This window comes from Acinonyx jubatus, chromosome C2 (assembly GCF_027475565.1).
Source record: "Acinonyx jubatus isolate Ajub_Pintada_27869175 chromosome C2, VMU_Ajub_asm_v1.0, whole genome shotgun sequence".
NCBI classification, from domain to species: Eukaryota; Metazoa; Chordata; class Mammalia; order Carnivora; family Felidae; genus Acinonyx; species Acinonyx jubatus.
Window position 1 is genome coordinate 21,612,025 of NC_069384.1, and position 14,822 is coordinate 21,626,846.

Consider the following 14,822-nt stretch of genomic DNA (forward strand, 5'->3'; position numbering starts at 1 on the left):
GTTGTAAATCAGCAAGAAAGAAGCTAAGGTAGAAACAATCACAGTCAGCTCAGGAGATATTGTCTACATTTGTTTTCTACCCTTATAAAACTAGCCTGCTAATAATCTTAAATTGTTAAAGTAATATAATTCTGCCTGATGCCATTGGTCACAATACCTGGAGATAATTGCTACTAAGTTAGCCTTAATCGCCCATTTGCAAAGAAACACTGACGTTAATTCAGTTTTCTTCTCAGTTTTTAATTAGGTTGTAGGAATCTAAAATGCTTTGAGTTATCTTCATATCTGACTATCTCCTCTGAAAATAATAAAAACATAAAACGTTGATTGAAAACCTTAATCCTACTGCTTAGTGCATGCAATAAAAGTTAATGTAAAAAGTTAATATTTATCAATAACATTTGAATGTGTTAAAATTATATTTCTTTTAACTTCCAGAATGAACTTTAAAGCCAAGAGTATAAGAATCTTGAATTTCCTTGCCAGAAGGACTTTTTCCTCAAAGATTCCTTTTAGACTTACTTTGGTGTTCAGGATGTCAAATGCATTCACTCACTTCCACGGTCTCCTTATCAAGTACGTTATTCACCGGTGGGCAGGTATTAAATATAATGGTTGACTCCCGTGTCTACAGTCCTGCAGAAAATGACCCACCCTGTGAAGGGTGAATGGCACAGTCACAGAATGCGGAGAAGGAAGCATGACAGAGTTTGTAACCTCCAAACTAAATTGATGTTTGTATCCAGAAAGGGCTTACGTCTTCACAGGCACATGGCATCGTGAAACCTCAGAGAGCTATGGTGGCATCAGAGCACTGGGGGGAGCCCTGCTTGTGATCAGAGGTCAGAACTAAAGTCTTACTGCATCCCCCCAAAAACTATCAATGTAAAGGTGTCCATTTCTTTCTCCACACAACAGACCCAGGTCTGTGATCCATCTGTACTTCATGTGTCTCTTTATGCAGCATGGTAGAGACGATGTCTGTTGTTGTTGTTGTTGTTGTTGTTGTTGTTATTTTCTCTTGCACATTTATCTCTTCCAGCCGGGAAAACCTTTCTTCATCCTTGTCACTGATTGCTTGCCCCGCCCTATTCCAAACTTGTTCTGGATGCTGTCTTCTTTTTATGCCCATTTTCTTTTGTTAAAAAGGTGAGAAAATTCAGTACTTTCATTTTTGTAATAGCTTCTCTTGTACGTCTAGTTTTAGGGGACCGGAGAACTAGGATAACATCATCTCCAGCTATTCCTGCTGCCTAGAAAAGGAGAGTAAATGGATCCGCGTAAACGTAGAAATAAACACAATGTTTTGTTTTCAGCGGTTTATAGAGGGAAGCAAAGGTCACACAGGAGCCACTCATTAAAATGTGTTGCAAGGTGTCATCATTTGACTAAGGGTTTTTTGTGTTTTTTTCCAGCCATTTTCTTTTCTTTTCTTTCCTTTCCTTTCCTTTTCTTTCTTTTCTTTCTTTTCTTTTGCATTTTTGTTTTGTTTTGTTTTGTTTTGTTTGTTTTTTATCAGCTCCAACATGAGGAACAGTGTAGCCATGGTGAGGCAGGGTGGAGCCAATAAAGACTGCTGAAAGAACAGAACTAAATGGAGAATTTGAGATTCTGTATACTTTGAGGCAAAGTAATTTCTCATGCCCTACCATGTTGGGCAAGACCTCGAGCCTAGTCCTCTCTTTCCAATGATCTGTCCAGATAAAGGGTTGCAAAGAGGTGAAAAGGTGTAGAGTGTTAATACTCCAGTGCACAGGTAACTCAGTACTTTCTGAGGATGGAATCCCAGATCCAGAAGCAGGTCCATGTGGAGTTTGGAGGAATTCAGTAACTGTTTCACCTTCTGAGATCTACTTACAAGTCTTGGGAAAAGCAAAGGCTCAGTCCTTTTTCCCTTCTTCCCTAGTATCCACATTCTTTCCATAGGTACTGTCTTATGGGTCATATTATATTTCAATGACTCTCAAATTTATGTCTCAAATATTTATATCTATACCATGAGACTTGTATATCCTAACTGCTGCTTGATGTACTTACATGATAAATTTTAATTTTTCCCAGATCTGCTCCTTTCCCAATCATCCATTTTGGTCAATTGTATCCACATATAATTGTACCTAGTCACAGTCACAATATGGCAGTTGTGACCACTTGCCATAGCTAAAAATTAAGCCATTTTGAGATATTCCTTTTCTCTCACCAGTCCATGGAGTCTTTTATTTCCACTCTACTTAGAAAATAGGTCCTGATTGTATGTATGTCTATACTTCTCTAGCACCTATATCCAGAACTTTAACTCACTTATGGATTACTGTAATAGGCACCTAACATGGCTCTTTTTGGTCTATTCTTTACTGTCAATGGTCCACTAAGTGCATAAAAACATAAATAAATAAAATAAATATACATAAGATCAGTGTGACACAGAAACCAAAATTTCTCTTTTGTTTTGTTATTAGAGAAAATAGAAAATTGCATCAAATTATGTTGATAAGCTGATAAAGGTTTTGGCAGACTAACAACCATGAAATTTGGCAATATGAGGGTCATTACAGATCTTGAAAAGAGCATTATGAGTGACATGGTATGGGATGGATTCAGTTAAGAAGAGAAAATATGTGATAAACTGGAGACAATAACTGAAGTTCTTTCAAAGAGATTTGGGTGAAAGAAATAGGAAAATGGGTAAATATCTGGAAAGGAATGTGAAGAGAGACGTTTTTTCATGGGTGCATGTATGTATACACATGTGGTTGTGTGTATATATTTCCTTATAAAAGGTATCCATGTATGTCTGTATGAAGCTGGAGAAATCTAGAAAAGGGAGAGACTTGAGATGCAAAAAAGAAATGATTTGCAGAAACCGATATTCAAGTTCATGATAGCCAAAGCAGTTAGATCTAGAGGGCAAAATCATAGAGAGGAAAAATCTTTGATGAAATTAACCTCATATTATGGCAGCTCCCCCCTCTTCAAACATTAGTTTACATGTAAATTATGCATATATTGACACACCAAGAATTCCAACAGAAAGCAATTGTGGAGAGGCTAAAGCAAAACAAAATATTCAGCAGCCATGAGCTACATAGAAGACAGAAGATGGGATCCAGACCACATGAAGCTATAGGGAGCCTGGTACATATCTCAGATATTCAGCAGAAACACAAAATGAGCACATCTTGTTTGAACTATCTCTTAACTCTAAGGGGGAAATACAGACATAAAAGTCTGAACAATGCTTAAAACCCATTCTGAATGGAGTTCAATTTGTATGGTCTATTTTTGGAAAATAATCCCAATAAAGATTTTTTTATTTATGTTTTCATTTTGTTTAATGTTTATTCATTTTTTGAGAGAGAGATGGAGACAGAGCACAAGTGGGGGAGGGGAAGAGACAGAGAGAGACAGAATCTGAAGCAGGCTCCAGGCTCTGAGCTGTCAGCACATAGTCTGATGTGGGACTCGAACTCGCAAACTGCGAGATCATGACCTGAGCCAAAGTCAGACACTTAACCAACTGAGCCACCCAGGCACCCCAAGAATTTTTTTTAATGTGAGGTTTGACATACTGATTCTAAAATGTAAAAGTTAATCTTAAATATGAAAAAAAAATTGCAGAATTTACATGACAAGACTTGCTAACAAATAATGAAGCTATAATAACTAAAACAATGTAGTTATGGATGCAAGGATAGACAAATAAACCAATGGAACAGATAGAGAATCCAGAAACAGAAGTTGGAAAATATGGTCACCTAATTTACAATAGTTACCACTTCATTTCAGTTAGGAACATATGATCTTTTCAACAATTTGCCCTGGATATATAGGCTATCTTTGACTGAAAACTATGAACCTTTATTTTTAACTCACTTCACACAAAAACTAATTTCCGATGTTTGGTAAATATAAAGCTGATATGTAAGGCATTAAAGCTTATGTAAAAAAATTTAAAGAATATCTTTACAAACTTGTGGTAACTCGGGATAAGGTTTTCTTAAATAGCATGTAAAAAGTATTACCTATGAAAGATAAAATTAACCAAATAGATTACAGTCAAGTTAAGACTTCTGTTCATGAAAATACCCAATTAAGAAGATGAAAAGAAGCCATGAGTATTATTATCCCTTTCTGAAAAATACTTGCATTTTTTTCTAATACATATATTAGATGCTGTGTTAGAATATATTTAAAAAAACCCTAATGTACCCAAGAAAAAGACAAAGGTAATAAAATGAGAAAGAAAAAGGCATTCACAAAAATACTATTTCAATGGTCAATAAACATATAAACTTATTTTCAGTACAACTTGTCTTTAGCAAAATGAAAATTAAAACCAACATGAGATACCACTACACAAATACCAGATTAATTAAAATTCAAGAGACAGAAACTTCCAACTTATGATGAGAGTACAGAAAATCTTGATGTGAATGTTGAATAGCTGAGCTTTTGGACAATGCTGGCAAGATTGTAAATTAGTGCAATCCTATCAGAAACACTTTAGCATTAAATATTCTCATTACCTATGATCCTGGATTTTTCCTAAGGGATCACCTAACAGATATGAGTGAAGGACATATGCCCATCAAAAGATATTCACACACTTCTTTGAAGCTTTATATACAGTACTACAAAACTAAACCTGATTCCAAAGACTTTTATCAGTTCAGTGGAGAAATAAATGTTCCTGTATTTATACAATTGAATACAACACAGCAACAAGTAGAAAAACAGCTACATGCAAAACATAGATACAACATGGAATGGAAAATGTAAGAAATTCCAGATCAGTCAAAACTAATCTCTGCTGATAGAAATAAAAGTAGTCATTATCAAAAACAAAACAGGTGAATATATGGGAAAGGGGTAGAAGAGGTGAGAGGAAAACAAACCACAAGAGACTCTCTTTTTTATTTTTATTTTTTTTGAGGGAGAGTGTGCACAGGAGCATGTGCATGGGGGATGGGCAGAACGAGAGGGAAGGAGAGAATGTTAAGGAGGCTCCATGCCCGCCCAGCACAGAACCCAATGCAAGTTCGATCCCAAGACCCTGGGATCATGACTTGAGCTGAAATCAGGAGTTGGTTGATCAACCAACTGAGCCACCCAGGGGCCCCTCAAACTGTAAGAGATTCTTAATGATAGAGAACAAACTGAGGGTCGATGAAGGTGGAAGTTGGGAGATGGGCTTGTTGGGTGATGGGTACTAAGAAGGGCACTTCTGATGAGCACTGGGTGTTGTATGTAAGTGACAAACCGTTGAATTCTATTCCCGAAGCCAATATTGCACTGCATGTGAACTAAAATTTAAATTGAAAAACTAAAATAAAAATAACAAATAACAGGCAAAAAAAACAGTCATTATCTTCACCAGGGGAACTGACAGTGCCATAAAGAAACCATCAGATAAGATTCTGAACTGCTGAAATTATTCTATATTTTGAGGGGAGGTGGCAGGGGGATTATGTGAGGATATATATACGACATCAAACCATACACTTAAAATTTGAATATTGTTTGTGTAGATGCCACATATGAACTGAGAAACAAAAAAAAAACTTGAAAACCTTATTCTTCCCTTGGATTAGTTAGATAGACTAGGACTATTATTTGAATTAAATGTAGCTAAACTGGCTTATTTCTCCTTCCATCATATGCAAACAAGCCACTAAACCCTGAGTCTCATGGGAGGGAGCAAAAGCTTTGTTCCTTCATGAATTCGACTTATTTAGTAGTAAGATTTAAAAGGTATTACAAAATGAGCATTTTCATGACTCAGTCTTTTGGGAGAATAATTCTTTTAAGCCACCATTTCATTCTATATAGTGTAAATATGAATAACCTTGGAGATGGTTAAAAAAACACATTTCAAGAGTTAAAATTTATCCATTTATTAAGTCTTTGAAGTTGAAAACATACAGAAATCCAAGCAGTTACCTCAATTCTGAAGGTTAAGTAACTTTTATATTATCTACCCATCTGATAAACTATCCTTCAATATTAAAATTCGTATCTTTTCACAAATTTTGTCTATATAGTAAAATTGAATATGTTTGCACAAAGTTTGCACATGTATTGTTGTCCACTTTGTTCTTACAAAATGTATAATAATTTGCATAAAAATGAAGGCCCACGATATTCAAAGTCGGGCTATAAAAGATGGAGAATGAGGCGAGAAGGAATTCCCCAAACTTCCCCACTCTAACAGTCCCCAGAAAGCAGGGACTGCTTTATAAATCCATAGATTTATAAAAATGACTACAGATAAGTCCACAGCTGTCTTTTCTATATCCCTTAAGCTCTCCCTGAACTATAGGGACATTGTCTTTCAGTGTGAACTCTGAAATTCCCACCAGTGTGACTGTTCCCCGTTTACTTATCCCAATAATGAGCTACAGAAAAAATATATAAAATATATAATAGAAATGTATAAATATTTAGGTGGGTGGGGCCAAATTGCACTTTATAAGTGGAAAATGACTCAATTAGTAATCTTCTCTTTGAGCTGTACAGATGCTACTTTTCCTTGCCAAATCAGAAGGATTTAACATTCGCCAATAAGATTTCAGGACTGGATGCAACATTATTTAGCAAACCAGGCAAATACCATGTGCTTTCCAGTAAATTCATTTCTAACTCAAGAATTTGTGCTTGTACAGTTTGCATTGGTAGATTTGTCTATGATCTGTTCTCACGCGAGTGCTATTTTAATTTTTACTTGAATACTTCCCCCCCTTTCTTAATTTTAGACTTAAAGGGTACTGACCCTGAAACTTTAATTTTTCATCTTTGTTAGCTTCATGAGGTATCCTTACCTGCAGTGTCCAATTGACATCTTTTATCTAGAATAACAGGTGTATTATATGTTCCTATAGTCTGCAGTGGGATTTAAATTAAAGGTCACATAAACCTTCCCAGTGTCATTTGATAAGTATTTGAAGATGGGCAAATTGCAGGTTGTACTTGGAATTGACCTATCCTGTCTCTTAGATTTCCATACTTAATCATCTCACTTCACTACAGGTCACCAGTACCCCTTATATAATGCTAGTATTACCATGTTACTAAATCTACAATTAAGGTATCTTGTGTTTCTATGACTCTAATTGTCTCTAATTCAATCTGTCTGGTAGAGGGGATATATTTAACTACCTAAGTCCTAAACTTTATGCCTTTCCCTCAGTGCCACTTTGCGTGCCTTGAGAGGAATATGACAATTGTTCAAGTTTCCTTGGAGAGTTTGGGGGATGGTAAGAATTTTATCTCCCAGACGTGTTCATTTAGTCTCACAAGTGTAACACCCTCTACTGTAGCACGTTTTCAAAACCCTTTCTAGGTTCCATTCTGGTCTTATCTGTGCTCCTGTCTCATACCCAGGCAACAGCCAGACCCATTCTCCTAATTCAGAAAGTTTTTAGTTTCTTTCTACAATGGTTTAGTTCTTGTAGAATTCCTCTTATTTTCTTCTTTTTTTTTTTTTTTGCTTTAAAATTACCATATTATTTAAAATTTGAAATTTACTTTGTTTTCAAAGAGTTGTAAATAACTTAGTTTGGGCTTAAACACTCAAAACTCCAAGATAGTATCCCGTTTTTAGTAAATATTTCTTATATTCTTTATGATGTCCTATTTTCCATTGTTCTCCTGTGGCACAGAAAGAAAGAGCTAGATGGAAAGGGAAAAGTGATAGAGGAAAAGAGGAAAGGAAGCAAAAGAAACAGCTGGAACAGAATGCTGCACATGCTGCCAGAGCATAACAGCTGACATTTGATGTGACATTTGATGGTTGTGACATATGTGAAATCGTGGGCTCTGACCGCATTGGATTTAGAAAGATTTTAGGAAAGAATAGGCGTGCAGCCTCATAGGAGTCATGTGATTCCAATTTACGTATGTTAGCTAGTGAATGGATAAAATTTTGTTCAGTTTCAACCTTTGCTACCATACAAGTTCAATATTTGTCTGACCCTTATAATGTATGGATTTCAAAAAATGAAAATAAACACAAATAATTAGTGTAGACCAATTACCAAGTTTTTATTGCCTTAATATAAAAATTAGCTCATTTTATTAAAAGAAATCAATCACTGAGACTTTTGGAAAGAATAAAACACAAGTCAATAAATCAGTGTCTGCATATAGATATGACTTCAGTTGGAAGATACGTAGTCTATTTAAAGTGCATGCCGAACAATTACCCCATTAATTTGATGAATGTAGACAGTAATTTGTGATGATTTAAGCCTCGAAGTGCTATTTTTCTCCCCGATTCATAGGGTTTGTTTTATTTTAATTATTTGGGTCATTGCCTTAATTCCCCATTTAACATTACTTGTAAAAAGGCCTTCCTATTTCTAAAATGTGGCCTTTTTAATGAAGTTCCTTCTACTACTGACTTTAACCTTTAAGCTTACCATGTTATGGCACTATATGTAAATAGCCACCCTTAATAATGACATTTGGCACGACTCCAGAAAGAAGAGTAGCAGGAAAGCAGTGAATTGAGGTTTTTCTCCCTTTGATTTTAAATGTGTATTGCACTGTAACATCATTTCTCCTGCAACGGAGAAAATTATTCTTAGATATTTTTCTTTTAATTCCTACCTTCCAACCTCCCTCCTCCATCCTATAGTATTTTAAAGTGCAGTGTAAAAAAGACCCAATTATACAATAAATTTTGGACTTCTGTTTGCTCATATCTTAATATTTCCTGAGCAGTGTTTTAATATACGCATTAGTTTATAAATTGGTATTAACAGTTAACATTGATTTCTTCATTAAGTGTGTTTTAAATTTTATATTGAATTTTCTAATAAACTAGAGCACCAGTGTATTTGCATTGTCAAAATTAAGGGAAAAATTGGAGTTTAATAATTTAATAAATGTGAGGCTTGGAGTCAAATTAATATTCATTAAAAAAGAAAATTTTGCTTTAAATTGATACTTGTATGCCATAATTCTTTAATCCCTTTCAGTTTAAAACTTTCACCTTAGGATTTTCTTATTTCTTCCACTCTTTGCCTTTCTGATTGATTGATATTCACGCATTGAGAACAAGAGTAATGAATTAATTTTTATGTTTAATTGTGATATAATTACCAAGGATAAATTGACACAAAGAATTAGGATGTCAAGCTTATTAAGCTGAATTTTAGTTTTAATTTAGCTAAATTTGGATTTTCTATCTTTATTATGAGACAGAACAGCAGGAATATTTTCTTCAGGGTCATTAAGCAAGATTTTGCAATATCTCAGGTGATGGTTATACTTCAGGGGTCCAATTTGATCACTTTGTTTTATTTTTATGAGATTCCTCAATTTTGGGGAGGAAATTTACTCTGAGGAAAATAAAAGTCAATAAATTTATAGTTGATGTAGCTACACAGATTATGCATCGTCACATCCTTGAACTCATGCCCAAATACCTTTTCCTCTTGTCTACTTACCCATTATTACATGGTGAAACCCTTGATCTTGTCAGTTTCAGTTGTACTATTTCCGTGGTGCTCAAGCGTCCCACATTTCAGCCTGCATGTGTGACTTTTTAGCACATCCCTTTTGGTCTAGTATTTCAACTCCAGAGGTGGGTGGATAAAAATGATGCAAAACTCAAACACACAAAACTACTAAAATTCTTAGCTTCCTTGCCTCTTGACTGGATGATGAATCATTTGCTGTCCTGTGGAAGGCCAGGTGCTCTTGTGTAGTGGATCCAGTGCATGCTGGATTATTTGATCACATTACATATGCAATTATTCCTGTCCTGTTCAAATTTCCATGATTGTTTTATCTTTAGTAAATCAGTCTTGTCATTGTACAAGCCAGTGCATGAAAAAACAAGAAAAGAAGAAAAATCAAACCCCTGTCCGTCAATGGTGAATGGGTAAAGAAGATGTGGAATACATACACAATTGAATATTACTCATCCATGACAAAAAGAATGAGATCTTGCCACTCGTGACAACACAGATAGACCTACAGGGCATCATGCTAAGTGAATTAAGTCCGAGAAAGACAAATACCATGATTTCCCTTATATGCAAAATACAAAACAAAACAAAACAAAACAAATGAAAACAGAAAGGAGAAAAACTCTCACAGAGAACAAACTAGGGATTGCCAGAGGGAAGGGGGTTGGGGGGATAGAAGAAACAGGTAAAGGAGATTAAGAGACACAAATTTTCAGTTATGAAATGCCTTAGAGGTGAAAAGTACACACGTACACACCCATAAACACACACAAAAGGAAAAAAAAAAAGGAAATCTCTCTTAGGACTCTCCATCTCCTCCAACTATTGGCTCGTTTCTCTGCTCATTTTTGCAGCTATATTTCTATTCTTTTGATTGACTCTGGACAGGCCTTTGACTCCATCATTTCTCCGAAGCAGCAATTAACCTCTAAATGTTGAATCCAATTGTCATTTCTCAGAAGTCATCCTGGCCTGTGCATTTGACACAATTGATTTTCCCAGTTAGGAGAACACAACAATTTATAATAAAATTGCCTCTGTCTCAAATCCCCTTCTGGCACAAGATATTCCTGCCCATTTACCCCTTTACTATAGCACAAGATGCTTTGTCCTAAATTCCCTTTTTAAGTCCTCTTATGGCATGAGATATCCCTGTCTAATTTTCTATGGTATAAAATACCTGTGCCCAAAAGTGTACCTGTGTCAAAAGACACAGAACAAATAAGAACTATTTAACTACAGTGTCATGTAATCTTGTAAAGAGATCCTTCATTAATTCCAGTGAAAGACTGCCAAGTATTTATTGGCCATTTGTTATCCTTGAATAGATAGGATAAAAACACTTCTCAGTTTTGTTCTGCATTTAGCTTAGTGCCAGATGACTGTGTTCTGGTCAGAATTACCTAGGAAGAAGTGTATATAATTCTTCAGGCGTAGGCATAATGATTCCTACATGCTCTTTCATATCCTCTATTCCTGCCATGGTGGCTACCCAGAACATGAGTTTGAGATGACAGCTTCACACAACTTCTTTATCCATTCACTTATTGAGGGATGCTTGGGCTGCTTCCATGTCTTGACTATACTGTGAATAATGCTGCAGTAAACATATGGGTGCATATATCTTTTAAAATTAGTGTGTTCGTTTTCTTTAAGTAAATACCCAGTAGTAGAATTATTGGACCATATGGTGTTCCCATTTTTAATTTTTTATACTGCTTTCCACAGTGGCTGTATCAGTTTACATTCCCACTAATAGTCCACAAGGGTTCCTTTTTCTCCACATCCTGGCTGACACTTGTCATTTCTTTGTTTTTTTGATACTAGCATTCTGACAGGAATAAAGTGATATTGCACTGTGGTTTATGTTTGCACTGTCCTCATTATTTGGGATGTTGAGCATGTTTTCATGTGTCTGTTGGCCATCTGTATGTCTTCTTTGGAAAAATGTCTATTCAGGTTTTCTGCCTAATTTTTAATTGGATTATTTACAGCATCCAAAATATGGAAGCAGCCCAAGTACTCACGGATAGATGAATGGATAAAGTGGATATGGCGTATGTACACAATGGAATATTATTCGGAGGCGCCTGGGTGGCTCAGTCGGTTGAGCGCCCGACTTCGGCTCAGGTCATGATCTCGCGGTCTGTGAGTTCGAGCCCTGCGTCGGGCTCTGTGCTGACCGCTCAGAGCCTGGAGCCTGTTTCAGATTCTGTGTCTCCCTCTCTCTCTGACCCTCCCCCGTTCATGCTCTGTCTCTGTCTCAAAAACAAATAAACGTTAAAAAAAAAAAACAATGGAATATTATTTGGCCACAAAAGATAGGATGAAATCTTGTCATGTGCAACAACATCAGAGGGTTTAGAGGGCATTAACCTTTGTGAAATATGTAAGATAAAGACAAATACCATATGATTTCAATTATGTGGAATCCAAAGTAAAACAAACAAAAAGAAGAGTGAGACCTATAAATACAGCGAACAAACTGGTAATTGCCAGGGGGGAGGTACATGGTGGATGAGCAAAATGGGCCAAAAGGGTGAAGGGGATACAGTTATGGAATGAGTAAGTCATAGGAATAAAATTCACAGGAATATAAGGAATATAATCAATGGTATTGTGATAGCATTGCATAGTGACGGATGGTAACTACTCTTGTGGTGAGCACAGCATAATGTATAGAGTTGTTGAATCATGTTGTACACCTGCAACGAACATAACATTGTGTGTCAAGTATACTCAACTTTAAAAGAAAAATTAAAGATGAGAACACAAAATGAGATAAGAACACAGTGCCATTTCTTGGAGACTCATACGAGTACTGAACTGTGATTTAACAAATAATCTATTGTTAAGACACAGATCTGGGGGTTGGTTGAGTAGCCATATATACATATAAAATCTCATACTTGCGTCTGTATGTTGACACTCACATATCTAACTGCCATCAGAAATTCTGTTCTTGGAATTTTAATTAGTATCACAATTTGAAATGACCAAAATCTAATTCCTGGTTTTTAGTTCTGTTCCAAAAAAAAAAAAAAATAGGTTGTTCCCACAATGTTCCCTCACTTTTTTGTATGCAGTTTAGGCCAAAAAGCTTGAGTCAGCTTTGACTCCTCTCGTGCTCCCATCCTATATGTAGCATAATCAAATTATTTTGGCTAAAACTTGTTAATATTTATAATCTCTATCTAAACACTGTTCCTTCCCTTTGTCATTACCCTAACCATATTACCTCTTACCTAGCACTTCTTACCTAGACGTCTAACTAATCTATTTGGTTTGAATACATCCTACTTCTGACCAAATCCCTGTAGTGAGTTTTCATCTCTTTTAAACTGGCATCCATACCGTAGCCTAAAAGTCTATACGTGAAATTGTGCTGATCTCCTAGGGCAACATTTGCAGGAGTCACGGGAAAAGATTTTGGGGACCTAAGAATCAGATACAGCTTACGAAGGATGGGTAGAAGCAGGCAGCAAGATTCTGTATGAATGCGAGTTTCACCTTGCTTTTTTTTTTTTTAGTTTTATTTTTTATTTATTAAAATTTACATCCAAGTTAGTTAGCATATAGAGAAACAATGATTTCAGGAGTAGATTCCTTAATGCTTCTCACCCATTTAGCCCATCCCCCCTCCAACAAGCTCTCAAGCAACCCTCAGTTTGTTCTCCATATTTATGAGTCTCTTCTGTTTTGTCCCCCCTCCCTGTTTTTACATTATTTTTCTTTCCCTTCCCATATGTTCATCTGTTTTGTCTCTTAAAGTCCTCATGTGAGTGAAGTCATATGATTTTTGTCTTCTCTGACTGAGTAATTTCACTTATCATAATACCCTCCAGTTCCATCCATGTAGTGGCAAATGGCAAGATTTCATTCTTGTTGATTGCCGAATAATACTCCATTGTATATATATACACCACATTTTCTTTATCCATTCATCCATTGAGGGACATTTGGGCTCTTTCCATACTTTGGCTATTGTTGATAGCGCTGCTATAAACATGGAGGTGCATGTGTCCCTTTGAAACAGCACACCTGTATCCCGTGGATAATTGCCTAATAGTGCAATTGCGGGGTCATAGGGTAGTTCTATTTTTAGTTTTCTGAGGCACCTCCATACCGTTTTCCAGAGTGGCTGCACAAGCTTGCATTGCCACCAACAATGCAAAAGAGATCCTCTTTGTCTGCATCCTCACCAACATCTGTTGTTGCCTGAGTTGTTAATGTTAGCCATTCTGACAGGTGTAAGGTGATATCTCATTGTGGTTTTGATTTGTATTTCCCTGATGGTGCGTGATGTTGAGCATTTTTTCATGTGTCGGTTGGCCATCTGCATGTCTTCCTTGGAGAAGGGTCTATTCATGTCTTTTGCCTATTTCTTCACTGGATTATTTGTTTTTTGGGTGTTGAGTTTGATAAGTTCTTTATAGATTTTGGATACTAACCCTTTATCTGATATGTCATTTGAAAATATCTTCTCCCATTCTGTTGGTTGCCTTTTAGTTTTGCTGATTGTTTCCTTCGCTGTACAAAAGCTTTTTATTTTGATGAAGTCCCAGTAGTTCATTTTTGCTTTTGTTTCCCTTGTCTCTGGAGATGAGTAAGAAGTTGCTGCAGGGAAGATCAAAGAGGCTTTTGCCTGCTTTCTCCTCAAGGATTTTGATGGCTTCTTATCTTACATTGAGGTCTTTCATCCATTTTGAGTTTATTTTTGTGTATGGTGTAAGAAAGTGGTCCAGGTTCATTCATCTGCATGTCGCTGTCCAGTTTTTCCAGCACCGCATGCTGAAGAGACTGTCTTTATTCCATTGGATACTCTTTCCTGCTTTGTCAAAGGTTAGTTGGCCATATGTTTGTGGGTTCATTTCTGGGTTCTCTATTCTGTTCCATTGGTCTGAGTGTCTGTTCTTGTGCCAGTACCATACTGTCTTGATGATTACAGCTTTGTAGTATAGCTTGAAGTCTGGGATTGTGATGCCTTCTGCTTTGGTTTTCTTTTTCAACATTGCTTTGCCTATTTGGGGTCTTTTCTGGTTCCATACAAATTTTAGGATTATTTGTTCTAGCTCCATGAAGAATTCTGGTGTTACTTTGATAGGGATTTCATTCAATATGTAGATTGCTTTGGGTAGTATCAACATTTTAACAATATTTGTTCTTCCTATCCAGGAGCATGGGATCTTTTCCCTATTTATTTATTTATTTATTTATTTATTTATTTATTTATTTTTCCTTCTTCTATTTCTTTATAAGGTTTCTATAGTTTTTCAGTGCATAGATTTTTCACCTCTTTGGTTAGATTTATTCCTAGGTATTTTATTGTTTTTGGTGCGACTGTAAGTA